Genomic DNA, 13,299 nt, shown 5'->3' on the forward strand with positions numbered 1-13,299 from the left:
TCTCTTCTATCCTTAGGTCTCCCCAAAAACTCTGAACTGGTGGCTGGCTTCTGGGTGTCCCACCTTTCTCAGTATAGACACACGGTGCTGACACTCACCCAGCAGCCCCTCCAACTTCAAGTTAGAGTCCAGACGAAGTGGCAGGTATTGCCCTTTTCCTGAGCCCCAGCCTGCTTAGCAGAGAGGGCCATTTTTCTTAGGAGGTTGAACAATTTCAACCTGTTCTGATTTGTGGGCCTGGCAGGCACAGGAGGAGGATGTCAGCTCCCTCTGGTGGCACAGTCAATGAGACAGCACAATGGCCGCTCTTAGGGAAGGGGGCACAAAGGGGCCAGCTAGCTAGCTGCTGGCAGCCATTGAGCCTAGCGTGATCCAGGTGAACTCGGAAAGGAAAACCCACCGCCAGTTATTTCCTCTTTGTACGGATTCAGTATTACACTGTGTTTATCGTAGGGTGGATGGCTTTGTCCAACTGGGAGAATGATTTTTCTGCGTGTGGTATTATTACAGAGCAATGACACGTTGGCTAGGTGAGAGGTTTGCAGAAACGAAAGCTTGCTGTCAGGCGTGTGCATGTGTGCGTGTACATGTCCGTGAGACTGGAGATCTTCAAATCTAAATGATGGGAGATAGTCATCCAAAGAAGAGTAGAGATGACCCGCCACAGGGATAATGCTTCGCACAAAAGCATTATCAGGATCCAGAGCAAGCGTGATTCAGATCGGCAGCTGGAATCGTAGGGGCATCGCCAACCCTTGGTATACCTGGAGATGGTGCTCATGGTTCCTGTGTTTAATATCCTGGCAGCTAATTACGATAGCAGTGATAACTCACAAAGAGAGCATTATCTTCCTGGGGCTGGAGAGGATTGCCGGTGCATGTGAAAGTCAACATATAGCTCTTCCTTCCATTTCTGTTCTGACCCCACAGTGATGTGTTTTGCTTTCTTCTTTATATGCTCGGGGGGATTTCTTTGCGGGAAAAGATATTCAGGATGACATTAACATTCTGAATTAATGAGGCAAGAAATTTAGACTCCCAGGATGAAAGCATTGCTATTTCCATAATGTCAGGCTGTATGGGACAAAGGGGCATGGTGGGAACCATACGGCGTCAAGCTGGACGAGCCGCATCTATGGGACATGGTGGGAACCGCACGGCGACAAGCTGGACGGTTGTAGCCTGTGCTGGAGCATCCACTGTTTGCTGTTCTAGAGTGGGTGATGAGCTAGTGAGTAACTGGTGGATCTTGACTTCCAGGCCAGGAGCACTGTATCTTTGCTGATTTAACACCACAGCCGTGTAGTGAGCGAGTCTCACTGGGTCTGTTTATGGAGATTATGCATCCAACACCAGAGAAATCAGGTTCATAAACCCTCAACTGGCACGGTCAGTCCTGCTTGGGTACAAAGCCCATAATATCTTCTTATCTGGGATCTTAACTGGCCACACAAACCACTTCCCATCTTATTAGGGCCAACAACAGAGGGGCACCCCTTCTTTCCAAGGGGGTTGTTTAAGAATCCCTGATGGTCTATTGAAGTTCAATAAGGAGGGCCACCTCTACACCATGTCAAAACTTTAGGTGTAGACAATGAATCTTTTTATCTTCAGCGCGTCTCCACCTTGCTTTGGAAAGATAAAGCACGGGCCGTGAGGGATAATTGACAGGCCAGCTGAGGGACAGCTCCCGTGAATGGAAACGGAGAACAGTGCCTTCTGTTCTAATGAGCCCCTCTAGGACAGGGTCCCGGGTTATCCTGGTGGCTGGGTTTTCAGAGCAGTCTAGTAGCTCATCAATCATGTTCATTGTGAGGGCAACTCCTGACTGGGCAGGAGTGGTTGCTGACCCAAAAGCTGCAGTTTTTGATGAATGGGGCTTCATAGAAGGGGCAGTTGGGACATGTAACTAAAATGTAGCCACATGGTAATAATCCACCCTTTTACACATCAGAGTGTTTTCTAATAAAATTAGGCCACCTGAGCTTTTATAGAAATACATAAAATCCATTTTTTCCCTCAAAATTCAACGTGTAAAAGGGACCATTAACGTTTTTGAGTTTGGTAGCTGCAAATATCTGTTTTCTTACTTAACCATGTTTTTCTCATGGGCCTTGAATCTGAGAGACCCCAATGCAGAGGGTGTCTGTGGAGGAGACAGACATAGCTGCAAATCTGTGCCTTTTGCATGAATTGTATTCTGAGGACAGCGCTGCAGTGCTCCAAGAACAGATTCTAGAATATGCTCTCAGCATTTACTCTTTTTACAAACACGTGTTTGAAGTCTCCCAAAGAGTCAGAGACTAATTAATGGTGGTAATAAGTGGGTGCAATGCAACTCTGATGATTTTTGAGTGCATGTGCACGTGCGTGTGTGTGCGTGTATGTGTGTGTATGCATGTGTGTCCGTGTGCATGTGTGTGTGTATGTGTATGTGTGTGTGCGTGTACATGCATGTGTGTGTGGGCGTGGGCGCGAGACGTATGCATGGGTGCTTATACTTATGTTAGCTTACAAGAGGCTCTTCCTCCCATCAGCAAGCAATGCTCCTACGACAAGGGGGAGTCACCAAACTTTCACATCCCAATACGCCAGACTTAGGGAGACTGAGACCCAAGTACCCCGGAGGAATGCCTTGCTTTAGGTGGAGGATGTTGGCAACAGAAATCCCCTCTCCTTTCAGTGGCCATTTCCTGTATGGTGGGAAAATTCCCCTCTCTTAATTCTAGGACCATAAAGATAGTGAGATTTTCAAGAGAAAGAATAAGAAGATGAACAAGGGCTGCCTTCTCACCGTTGGCTGTACATCTAGATCACCTCTATCTGCATCTCTATGGAGGGGGTTGCTTTAGAAGCTGGCCTCTTTGCCCATGGGAGGGGCTTCGTTTGTCCTCTGTAGCACCTGGTGGGGGCAGATCATTGTGACTCTATTTCTCGAGATATAAGTTCCTCGTAGGCTAAGATACAGGGGTGTTTGTACATATAGGGGCAGTGGGGCCAACAGCATCACGATTGCCTTGAATTTCTAAAGTGCATTTTTTGTTCTACGGAAACGTAGACTTTCATAGGTTAAACACATCCCTGTGAGCTGCAGACCCACCTTTTAAATGGTAGGAAGACACATTAATTTAATTTTCAGTGACTGGCCTTTTAATGTAAAATCGGTTTAGAACCAAAATTAAAAATTTATATAGAAAAATAAGCAGACCTAGAAATATCGAAGAGTGCTGGGGAAGGTGAAACTAGATCCTCCAGACATTAAATCTATTGTAGTGTGTTATCAGATCAAATAGAGTCTATCTTCATAGAGCGTTCAGTGTCAGCCATGGCCACGTAGCGAGACTCTGTCCAAAACCAACCAAATCAAACTGCAAAAACCAAAAAACTCCAAACAAACTAACAGATGCACAGCACAGACGAAGTGAAAAGACAATGACAAACGAGAAAAATGTAATACAAAGTGAGTTCCTACTCAGCAAAGGGGGCAAGTGGATTTTAGTTAAGTAAATCTAAAGCCACATCATAAAAATGGTATGGAAAATAAAAGTGAAAACTATAGTGACATATATTTTACATATACAATACTAACAAGAATTAAGGACATTTGATAACACTACTTCTTGTGACCCAGGGCACTTCAGGCCTTATTGCTGGGAATATAAAATAGTTCAAATTGCACAGAGCAAACGCTGGCCATAGCTATCCAAGTTCCAAAGTTCAAAGGCCAGCGACCCCACTTCTGGCTATCCATCCTATCAATAAAGTGTGGGTACGGTGTGTCTATAAGGGTAATGGTATCCTGATGTTTAGAAACATCAGGGGCCACAAATAACTATTAGTTAAATAACTTCATCTTTATCTTCACAATCTAATACTATACAGCCATCAAAGCATGGGCCAGCGTTGACTACAAATCAGAAACAATCTCTAAATATATTACATGTAAAGTACGATGCATATCAACCTTCCTGTCTGCGTTCAGAAACGAGCAAGCATTGTGTGCTGAAATCAGGGCCGGGACACCGTGGCCATGTGGACTGTTTTGATCGTTCACAACACCCAGGTTAGTAGTAGTTGATCTCAGAGAGAGAGAGAAACTGAGGCAGATCGACAGCCCAGGGAGAATCATTTCTTGATTCTTTTTGCTTTTCAAACAATTTAAATTGTGTTCACTGGGCATGTGTTAACTATTCAACGATAAAATATTTAAAGCCCTTCCACGGGGCTGGGGGTAGAGTTCAATGGCAGAGTACTTACCCAGCATGCATAAGGCCTGGTGTTCAACCCTCAGCAAGGCAATAAATAATAAATAAACTCACAAGGGCAATTTTTGGTCATGTGAGAAGCGTTAAATGAATCAATAGTTAGAACGGCTTCTCAGGCTGAGAATAGAAAAGACAAATGCTTATTTCATAAAGATCAAATTAAATTAGTATTTTCCCACTCTCCTTCAAAATCGGTTTGAATGCCTTCTGTACGCCGCCCCGGTGCTGCGCACGCACACTCCGGCTCAGTGGCCTACATCGGAAATAAGGGCTGACCACCTCATTGCGCCTCCGCATTTCCTCCGGAACGCGATCAATGTCCCCCACCTGACCATTAAATAGATTTTGAGAACTCTTCAATCCCAATCAGTCCCCAAGCCTTATTTAGTTCCTCGGATCTGCCCCGGGCTGGCCACCGCGACCCTCCAGGCCATCCATCATCATTTCTAGCCCTTTTCTGATGCAATGTAGCTCGCTCTTTGTCTTGCTGAAAAACTGAACGGCTGTTAAATTATCCATTTATCTTCCTTCGTATCCTCTGTTCAGCTTCTCAGACCCGTCTTTTCTACCTTGTTTGCTGACTTTTCATTCCTGTTTCCTTTTTCTTGGAGGCAGCTCAGCTGGCCACCCTGCCCTTCAAAACAAACTCATCCAGTCGGCTTTCTGCTTGTTTGAAATCTGCTTCTCTCATCACTGCCCCCTCCCCTTTCTGAGACTGGGTCTTGTTATGCAGCCTAGGCTTCAAAAGTCCTGCCGTTCTTCCTCAGCCATCCAAGTGCTGGGACGATAAGCATGCATCAATACACGCAGCTCAAAATTTCCTTTTTTAAGGTTATGTCTTTGGAATGTCTTTAAAAAACTTTGAGATATGCTTCAACTTTTATACATAGGTGGGAGGATATTAGGACAAGCCCTACACCGATGAACAAAGTCTTGGGTTCTCATGCTAATTTCACCCAATAACAACCTTCCTGGCCTGAAGAGGATCTGCAGACTTGCTTCTAGACTGCTCAGTATCACAGCGGTGGTTGCTAATGTCCGCAAAGGCTCTGGGGTCTGTGTAATGCTACCCCTGGGCGCACAGGTCTCAGGCATCAGTGATTCATCGTGGTTTGGGGTCTGAGATGGGAGGGCAGGAAGGACCTGAGCTCTGCCATCTACTGAGACTTCTCGGGTTGATCTGGGAAACTCTAGCCTCAGTTTTCATTCCTGGGGAATGGGTGATTATGCTATCTAACTTGTTATTGCATTCTACAGAGTCAGATGACACATGGGAAGATGGTCTTGAGCACAGAGTCAGTGTTCAGGAAATGCGGGTGCAGACCCACTGCATCTTGTAAGCCAGGCAGTTTGGCCCTTCCCCGAGTTTTCAGCAGAGACAACGACAATTAGATATGATGTCCAAGGCAGTAACAGTGACAGCCATGCTGGAAGGTTTTACCGTGTAACAGAATGAGGCTGCTTTCTGTCAAATCTATGAACCAATAAGAAGTCAGAGAGGATGAGGCTGATGACCCTGGAGGTCAGGACTGAAAAAGGACACTTTGAAAACAGTCCTGTTGCCTCCCTTAGACTCTGGTTTGGGACCTTTTCTTTTCAGCTGAGCAGCCCGTGCAAGGTCCCTGGTTTCTCATTCATGAAATGTAGGCGGAAATGCTAAAGCCCACTACGCGGTGACAAAGGCATGCAAGCTGCTGAGTGACAGACATAAGAGCACGTCAGCTGCAACATGGTAGCCCTGCATTTCCTGTTTCTGTCACACTCTGCCCTTGAGTGTACTATTGAGCCTGTCTCTGGGTGCCAGGTAACAGCAAGCGCAGAGCGTCCCTGAGGGTGTGTGGGAGGACACTGCCCCAGGGAGAGTGCGCTGGACCCTGTGGCTGAATAAGAAAGGAGGAACACAGATAATTAGGATGTGCCCCTAATGGAAGCCACAGAGAGTCCAGAGACTGGAATACATCTACCTCTTGGTGTGTGTGGGGGGTGATTTCTTTTGCAAGGACCTTGTTCTCTGAGCAAGTTCTGAAGCTGGCATGAGACTGGATTGCCCCGCAGAGATGACAAATTGAGCAAGGGCAAATGACGGAACTGGAGCCAGGTGGCGCTGTAGAGAGGGCAGGTGCCAATCAAAGCAGGACTGAGGGTTACAGGTCACTCGTGTTGAGCCTCTTTTCCCTCTAGCGGTGAGGAGGGAGGACTGAAGGGCAGAGGGTCACAGGAGCGGTGGACGGATGAAACCGTGGGGCTGACTCTAGGAGAGGCTGCTGAGCCTGACAAGGGTCCGGGTGGAGCAGCCGGAGAGCCCGCTAGTATAGTAGACCCGACTGCGGAGCTCTCAGGAGAGCCCGCTAGTATAGTAGACCCGACTGCGGAGCTCTCCTGATGCCAAAACTAAGATGCTGTAGAGAAGGGGAAGCCCTGGTCACCTTGTAACAAGTTTCTTACCCTTTTGGTTTGTTTGGAGTTTTTGTTTGTTTTGATTGTTTCCTTTTCCTGTCTCTTTGCTTTTGTATGGGAGCTTGCCCTCAGCTCTTCTGGGGCTCTTCCCCGTACAGGCTTGTCCCCGTACAGGCTTGTCCCCGTACAGACAAGGAACTGAAAGCAGCCCCCAAGGCCGCTGGTAAGGGAGTAGAGGGAGGGGCTGGAGAGCTGTGTTGGTAGACGTGGGTGGGCTTTATTGTGAGGGCACCCTGCAGGGATCTGATTCACTGAGAGCCCCTGTGCAAGTGTCTGCAGATGTCTCCCCTTGAGCTGCTCTGACCCCCACAGCAGGGTATGACTTCTCTGCCTTGTAGGTACCATCAGGGAGTGCAGCCAGCCATCCTATAGACAGTTTGGCTGTGAATCTCCCACATGGGGCTCTGAGGGGAGAACTCTCTGATCCCCCTAAGTTGGCAGCAGGTATAGAGGTGACTTCCCTGGCTGAGCAGCAAGGGCCGCCAGATTCTCAAGAGCTCAGTTATCTGCTTCTAATTTTCTTTCATTCTCCGTTGTGCAAAAGCACGGTGCCCTCCCCAAGGGCACCACACACCGAGGTCCTATGCTCTAGCACCCATGAATGTAACCAGACATGCAAACAGGGTCTCTGAAGATGTTAACAAGATAATATAGGATTGGCGCGGGCCCAACATCCAATGGTTGGTGTTTGATGTTTTAAAATTTATCCTCTGTTTATTTACTTTATGTGTATATGTATGTGCACCACGTGTGTGCAGGAGCCTAGGGAGGTCAAAAGAGGGTGTTGGGTTCCCTGGACCTGGAGTTATGGGTGATTGTGAGCAGCTGTGTGCTTCTTTGTAGAAGCAGCACGTCATCTTAACCACTGCAACTTTTCTACCGCTCCCCTGATTGATTTTTAACATTGATTTACTGTGTGCGATGATGACAGTGTGTGTGTGTGTGTGTGTGTGTGTGTGTGTGATGACCGGGGGGGGGTGTGAAGAGGTCAGCATTTCGTGGGAAGCGGTCCTCTCCTTCCATCATGTGGGCATCCAGGCTCGAACCTTTAGGTCCACAGACTGAACAGAAGTGTCTTTTCTCCCTGAGCCATCCCACTAATCTTCCTCTGTGGTGTTTTCATAGCAAGGCCAGGCAAAGCCCTCTGTCTCTGGAAAGAGTGAAGTGTGCGCAAGCCACACAGGGCCAAGATAGCAAGCAACTACCAGCAGTCGGGAGAAAGGCCTAGAAAGTTCTTCCCTCACAGCCTCAGCTTGCTGTGTCCTCGACTCCACCCCCTGCAGATGTGGATGGATAAGGGCTTGTACAAGGCACAGCTTCCTGTCTCAGTCCATCACTGAGGGAAGTCAGGGCAGGAGCTGAGAGCAGAGATGCTGCTTGCTGGTTTACTCGTTGGCTCTTACACAATTAGCTTTCTTCCTTTAGTTTCTTTTCCTTTCTCTTTTTCTTTCTTCCTGTCTATTTGTTTTGGAGACGGGGTCTGAGATGCTACCCCCTTGGTGACACCTTTGGTGGCTGATGTCTGGAGGTGGAGAGGACCTGTCTCTGGAATCTCAAGAGTAATTCAGAAAAAGGACATAATTACCCTACAGCGAGTTGGCACCGTCCAAGCAACACATCTGGGGACTCAGTAGGTAGTGTGGACAGCAGAAAGACAGGGATGCAGCTTTGAGCCCCGGAGGGGCTGAGCCTACGCCCAAACACCAGTGGCTAGAACTGACTAGGAACTGGGGGGGTCACGAAGCCCGCAGACTTCACTGGAGTTAGTGGCCAGAGCCTGTGCAAGCGTCCTCAGATCCATGCCTGGCATCCCTCTCTCTCCTCTCTATTCTTGAGGATTGCTTGTTTGTTTTACCTCTGAGTCTGTGTGAATGCCATTCCACGCACGTTTGCCTTTGTAAGACAAGTAAGAAACTTGCCCCAAGTCTCTTCTTTCGTTCACTAGACTGCTAAATGGGGGAGAAAGCACATCCAGGAACCGATCCCTCCCCATCTCCCTCTCATTTTCCAAAACATCCCACGGAAGTGCTCTCTCTTCCCACATGCAGCCTTTGCAGGCTTTTAGAGGACAAGTTTTTGCTCTGACCAGTCACCCTGCTCATTAGTTTCTTCTTTTAAAAAAAATCCTACATGAGTCATGAACCATGGGGCCACCAAGTCGTTTTTTACAGACTTTTCCAGTATCTAGAGAGGCTGCCTTTTATAACCTCTTTTCTAGTTTATTAGTTCCTAACTTGCAGCCTCCACAATTTGAAGCATAGTACAGTATATTTTATTATTTAAAAAAAATTATTTTATGTGTACGGGTGTGCTGGCTAGCTTTATGTCACCGTCATACAGGCTGGAGTCGTTTGGGAAGAGGGAACTCAGTTGAAAAATATGTCCCCACCTCTGGGCAAGACTGTGGTGCATTTTTCTGGTTGATGGTGATGTGGAAGGGTCCAGATTACTCTGGGTGTTGCTATCCCTGGGCTGGTGGTCCTGGATCTTATGAGAAAGCAGGGTAAGCAAGGCACAAGGACCAAGCCAGTAAGCAGCGTTCCCCCGTGACCTCCACATCAATTCCTGCCTCCAGGTTCCTGCCCCCCTTGAATTCCTGTCCTGACTTCCCTCAGCGATGGTCTGGGAATGTGGAACTATAAACTGAAATACAACTCCCCAAGTTGCTTTTGTCCCTAATTTGTACAATGGGTGTGTTGCTGGTGTGTGTGTGTGTGTGTGTGTGTGTGACCTTGTGAGTGCCTGGTTCCCTTGAAGGTCAGAAGAGGGTGTTGACTCCCTTGGAACTGGAGTTACAGGTGGTTGTGAGCCACCACGTGGGTGCTGGGAATTGAACCCAGGTCTTCTGAGAGAGCAGACAGTGCTCTTAACTGCTGACCCATTTTTCCATTAATGGAAAAATGAAAGTCCCTTCTCACTTTCCTTAGAGAGCACATTAATAGCTGTGCTAGTAAAACAGTAAGTTCCAAGATGATCATTACAGCCGAAGTTAAAATAAATACATAAATGAAATAAGATTCCAAGTCTGTTGTCTGGTGTGGAACCTCTGTCACTGTTTTTCGAGACAAGGTCTCATACAGCCTCCACTGACCTTCAACTCACTGTAAGGCAGAGGCTGTCCTTAAACTCTGGTCCTCCCGCCCCCATCTCCCTACTGCGGGACTGCAGGATTCTAGTTGTGCATGGCCAGGGCTGGTTTACAAGGAGCTGGGGATCCAATTCCAGGGTAACCCCTTTGCAGTGTCAGTGAGGGAATCCATCCCCCAACTCAAAAGCCAGTTTGGAGAGGAGATGAAAATCTGATTTCCTTGAAAAACTGTCGATTTTGAACGAACAGATTTATCATGTCTCTGTGCATCATTGCCGTTCTTAGGTATGCTGAGGTTTGAGTTGAGAACAAAAATCAGGGGCAAAAACTTAGTTTGCTCCTGTGAACAGCAGCTCAGAATGAGACAGGGGGGGTTCTGTTTATCCCTAAGGCTGCCTCAGCAGAGACTCCAAACTTTGATAGTGTCTTTTTTTCCCCTTCTTTTTTCTCACTTTTTTTTTTTTTTTTTATCCAAAGATGTTGAGCAGCAGGCTAATGGCTCCCCAGCAGGGTGTAAAGACAGCAGAAAGCTCTGGAATCAGATGTCAATGTATTCCTCCAAGACATCCTGCTAGGCCAGAGCTAACTAACCAGGGCTTTCCACTTCTCCTGGGGAACACGCTTTGATGCTCCCCCGCCTGCTCTGGGCCTCCTGTATGCTTCCTGATTAAAATGCTGTCACAGATAAATCATGACTTCTGCCTGTTTGGACCGCTTTCTCTTCCCCACCCTCTCTTTGTCTTCTTTCCAAAAGTTTGGAACCCTAAGATTTAAAAGATAAACATATGCTGTGTCTCCTTATGTAACCGTGAGGAATCTGGGGTTGGTCCCCACTGTGCCCTCCCACCTGGCCTGCAGTCACAAGGGGTTGCTCTTCATTTCAGATAGAAATAGTTGTGTAATTAATCAACACCCCAACACTATATGTTTTCATGTATTTTCTGTCAGCCGCTTTGGCCCTATTATTTCCTATTATTTATTACTTGAGTAGCTGTCTCACGAATAGATTTTAGTGTGAGAACTCCTCCCTGTTTTCCTTCCACACAGTTACGGGTTGCCTGGGGATTAACACCGTCCGGTAGACAAGAGTTTGGATTTTTTTTTTCAACAAATGGGCATCAGAATGCTCTGGTGTGGGTTCCCACTGAGGCCTCTTCGGGCACCTGTGTGAGCAATGACACTTGTTCCCCTTTGCTCGGAGGGAATCCAAAGTCAACAACCAGAGGCACCAGCAGGAAGTGCTCCGTCAACTAGGATGTTTAACACGAAGAATCCTTTGAAAGTCACAGAGTAAAACCGAATTACCCAGTAAAGTCCATGGAGCAAAGTAGCAGCTCTTCAACCGTACTTACATCTCCTGCCCCGCTGCATGGCCGCCCTCCTCCTCCAACTCCCTGCCGCCCTAGCCTTATACAGAGCAGCCTCTAGCCTCTCCAGCCTCCATCACTCCGTGCTCCTCCCAACACAATTCCTTTGCTTGGACTCTACACGACTCTCTTGCCATCCACGCCTGCTGTCTTAGAGCCTGTGATTTTGTCATTAGAGGGGATGTCTATTTTGTGTCTTGTGATTACTAATCTTTGCCCCTTTGCCATGTTCCCAGTCATCTCAGCAAGACTACGCAGGATTCTTCTATTCTGTGTTTCAGACTGTGTCCCTCTAGCCCTTGCACCGTGGGAACCTCTGCCAGCTGTATACCACCTTATTTGTTGTCTACCCTTCAGAATCCCATTTTTGCATGTCTATGTTCAAAACCCCAGTGCCCTTTCTGCAGCAGCCCTACTCGTCCCAAACACTTTGCCTAAGGGACCAGAGTCATTTCAGTGACTTTTATGGCTATCTCCTTAAGACTGTTGTCTTCCCAATAGCTGCAGTTCCTGCCCAGTGACGGATTCCATTTCATTTTGGGGGCAGCATCAGTTAGTGTGAGATTGTCCACTGCACGACGTGTAAGATAGAACTCGACAGAGATGCTGTGAGGGGCTCTTTCGGTGCTGGCTGCACTTGCGGTTTGATGGCTCAGTTGGTTTAAAAGCCTTACAAAGAATTCATAGCAGAAATTGTGCAATAAAAGCAATAGCGGTGATAAGAAACCAAGAGAGAGCAAGCTTTTCATTGCCCGCTCATGAGAGACAACAGCGGTGAACACTGAGCATCAGCCTTATGAGCAACTTTCTCCACCTGCTCCTTCAGGGTGACGCGGCTTTTCACAGTGAGAGAAAAGTCAGAAGGAGAGCCAGGCCGCTGGGAAGCCTCCACACAAGAGCAAAGGCCGAGGTGGAGAAGGACTCAAATTAAATGTGCAGATGCATCACTGGGCCTGTGTGATCCATTTCCTGAAACAACAGGTGCGTCTAACCTCAGAGATGAGTAAGGAAAGAAAATCAGGATACTGCGTGATGCGCGGCGGAAATACTGTTCTCTAAATCGTTAGCACTATCTTTTCTGTTTAACTTCAAGTAGCTTCCTTCTTATCCCAAAGATTCCAAAATATCTAGGAGCAAATACAGGATAAGCCCAAAGAGCTGGGGACCAGAAATGAAACAACAGACTCGGGGTGGGAGCCACGTGCAGGCCCTTAGCAGCACATGAAGTTAATTGAGCTTTACTCCCTTCCAGAAAGAGAAATTTATCAATTAAAAGAGTAAAGTATCCATCCCATTAAAACCTGTGCATGGGGCACCGAGTAACACTAAACCATAATTCCATGTGGGCAACCAAGGGAAACTCAGCAAAGCAAAAGGTACCTGACCAGCACCCATGGACTCTATGTGGGAGCCTGCATATTCCGTGCCAAGGGTGGGGGAGCAGACAGGAAGAAAAGAGTGTTAGGATCCTCTTTATAATAAACTACATCATTCTCAATGTTTCTTGTCCAATCTTTCATTATTAGATGGGGGAATATTATAGTCATTTGTAACCATAACAATTGATTTTAGATTATCTTAAAACTGTATCTGATTGATTTTATGATGTTGGGCATTTAATGGTTCATATGAAATAACAAGTGAATTTACTTTTATCATTTGTGGTTATTAGAATTACATTTCGGTCCTGAAGACACTATTTTAATTTGTTTGTTTTCAGGGGACTGTGACAGGTCTCTGTAGCTCGTAACAGTACTGACAACGAAGTGGTGGGTAAGCCTGGGACTTAATGGTTGTGACATCCTTAAAAAGCCATCCTGGGTCCTAAATGGAGTAGCAGGGAATGAGACACTAAAGAGGCTTAGCTTTCCCTGCGTGCATCTCACTTGGAAGTTAGGAACGTGGCTCAGACGGATTGAGCTAGGTCGGGGGTAAAGAACTCGTCGGGGGGTGTATAGTTGAAAGCAAATGCCATAGAATTAAAAACCAATGTACATGAAACTGTTAGTGCAAATGAATGCGGGCCCTGAGCAGAGCTCCGAAAGCGGAATGTGAACCCTTCGAAGCTGACACATGTCTCCTTGCCCCAGGCAGGCTCTGCACCAGGCAGAAGCAAGAGCTC

General features: G+C 47.1%; 1 protein-coding gene across 1 annotated transcript in view; it reads right to left on the reverse strand.

Moving 5' to 3' along the window:
- LOC121439071 (dual 3',5'-cyclic-AMP and -GMP phosphodiesterase 11A) overlaps positions 1-13,299 on the reverse strand; it is a 282,745-nt gene that overhangs the window by 14,740 nt on the left and 254,706 nt on the right. The window lies entirely within an intron of this gene.

Source organism: Microtus oregoni, unplaced genomic scaffold (genome assembly GCF_018167655.1).
Source record: "Microtus oregoni isolate MIOR12 unplaced genomic scaffold, Mior012 000060F_001, whole genome shotgun sequence".
Lineage (NCBI taxonomy): Eukaryota > Metazoa > Chordata > Mammalia > Rodentia > Cricetidae > Microtus > Microtus oregoni.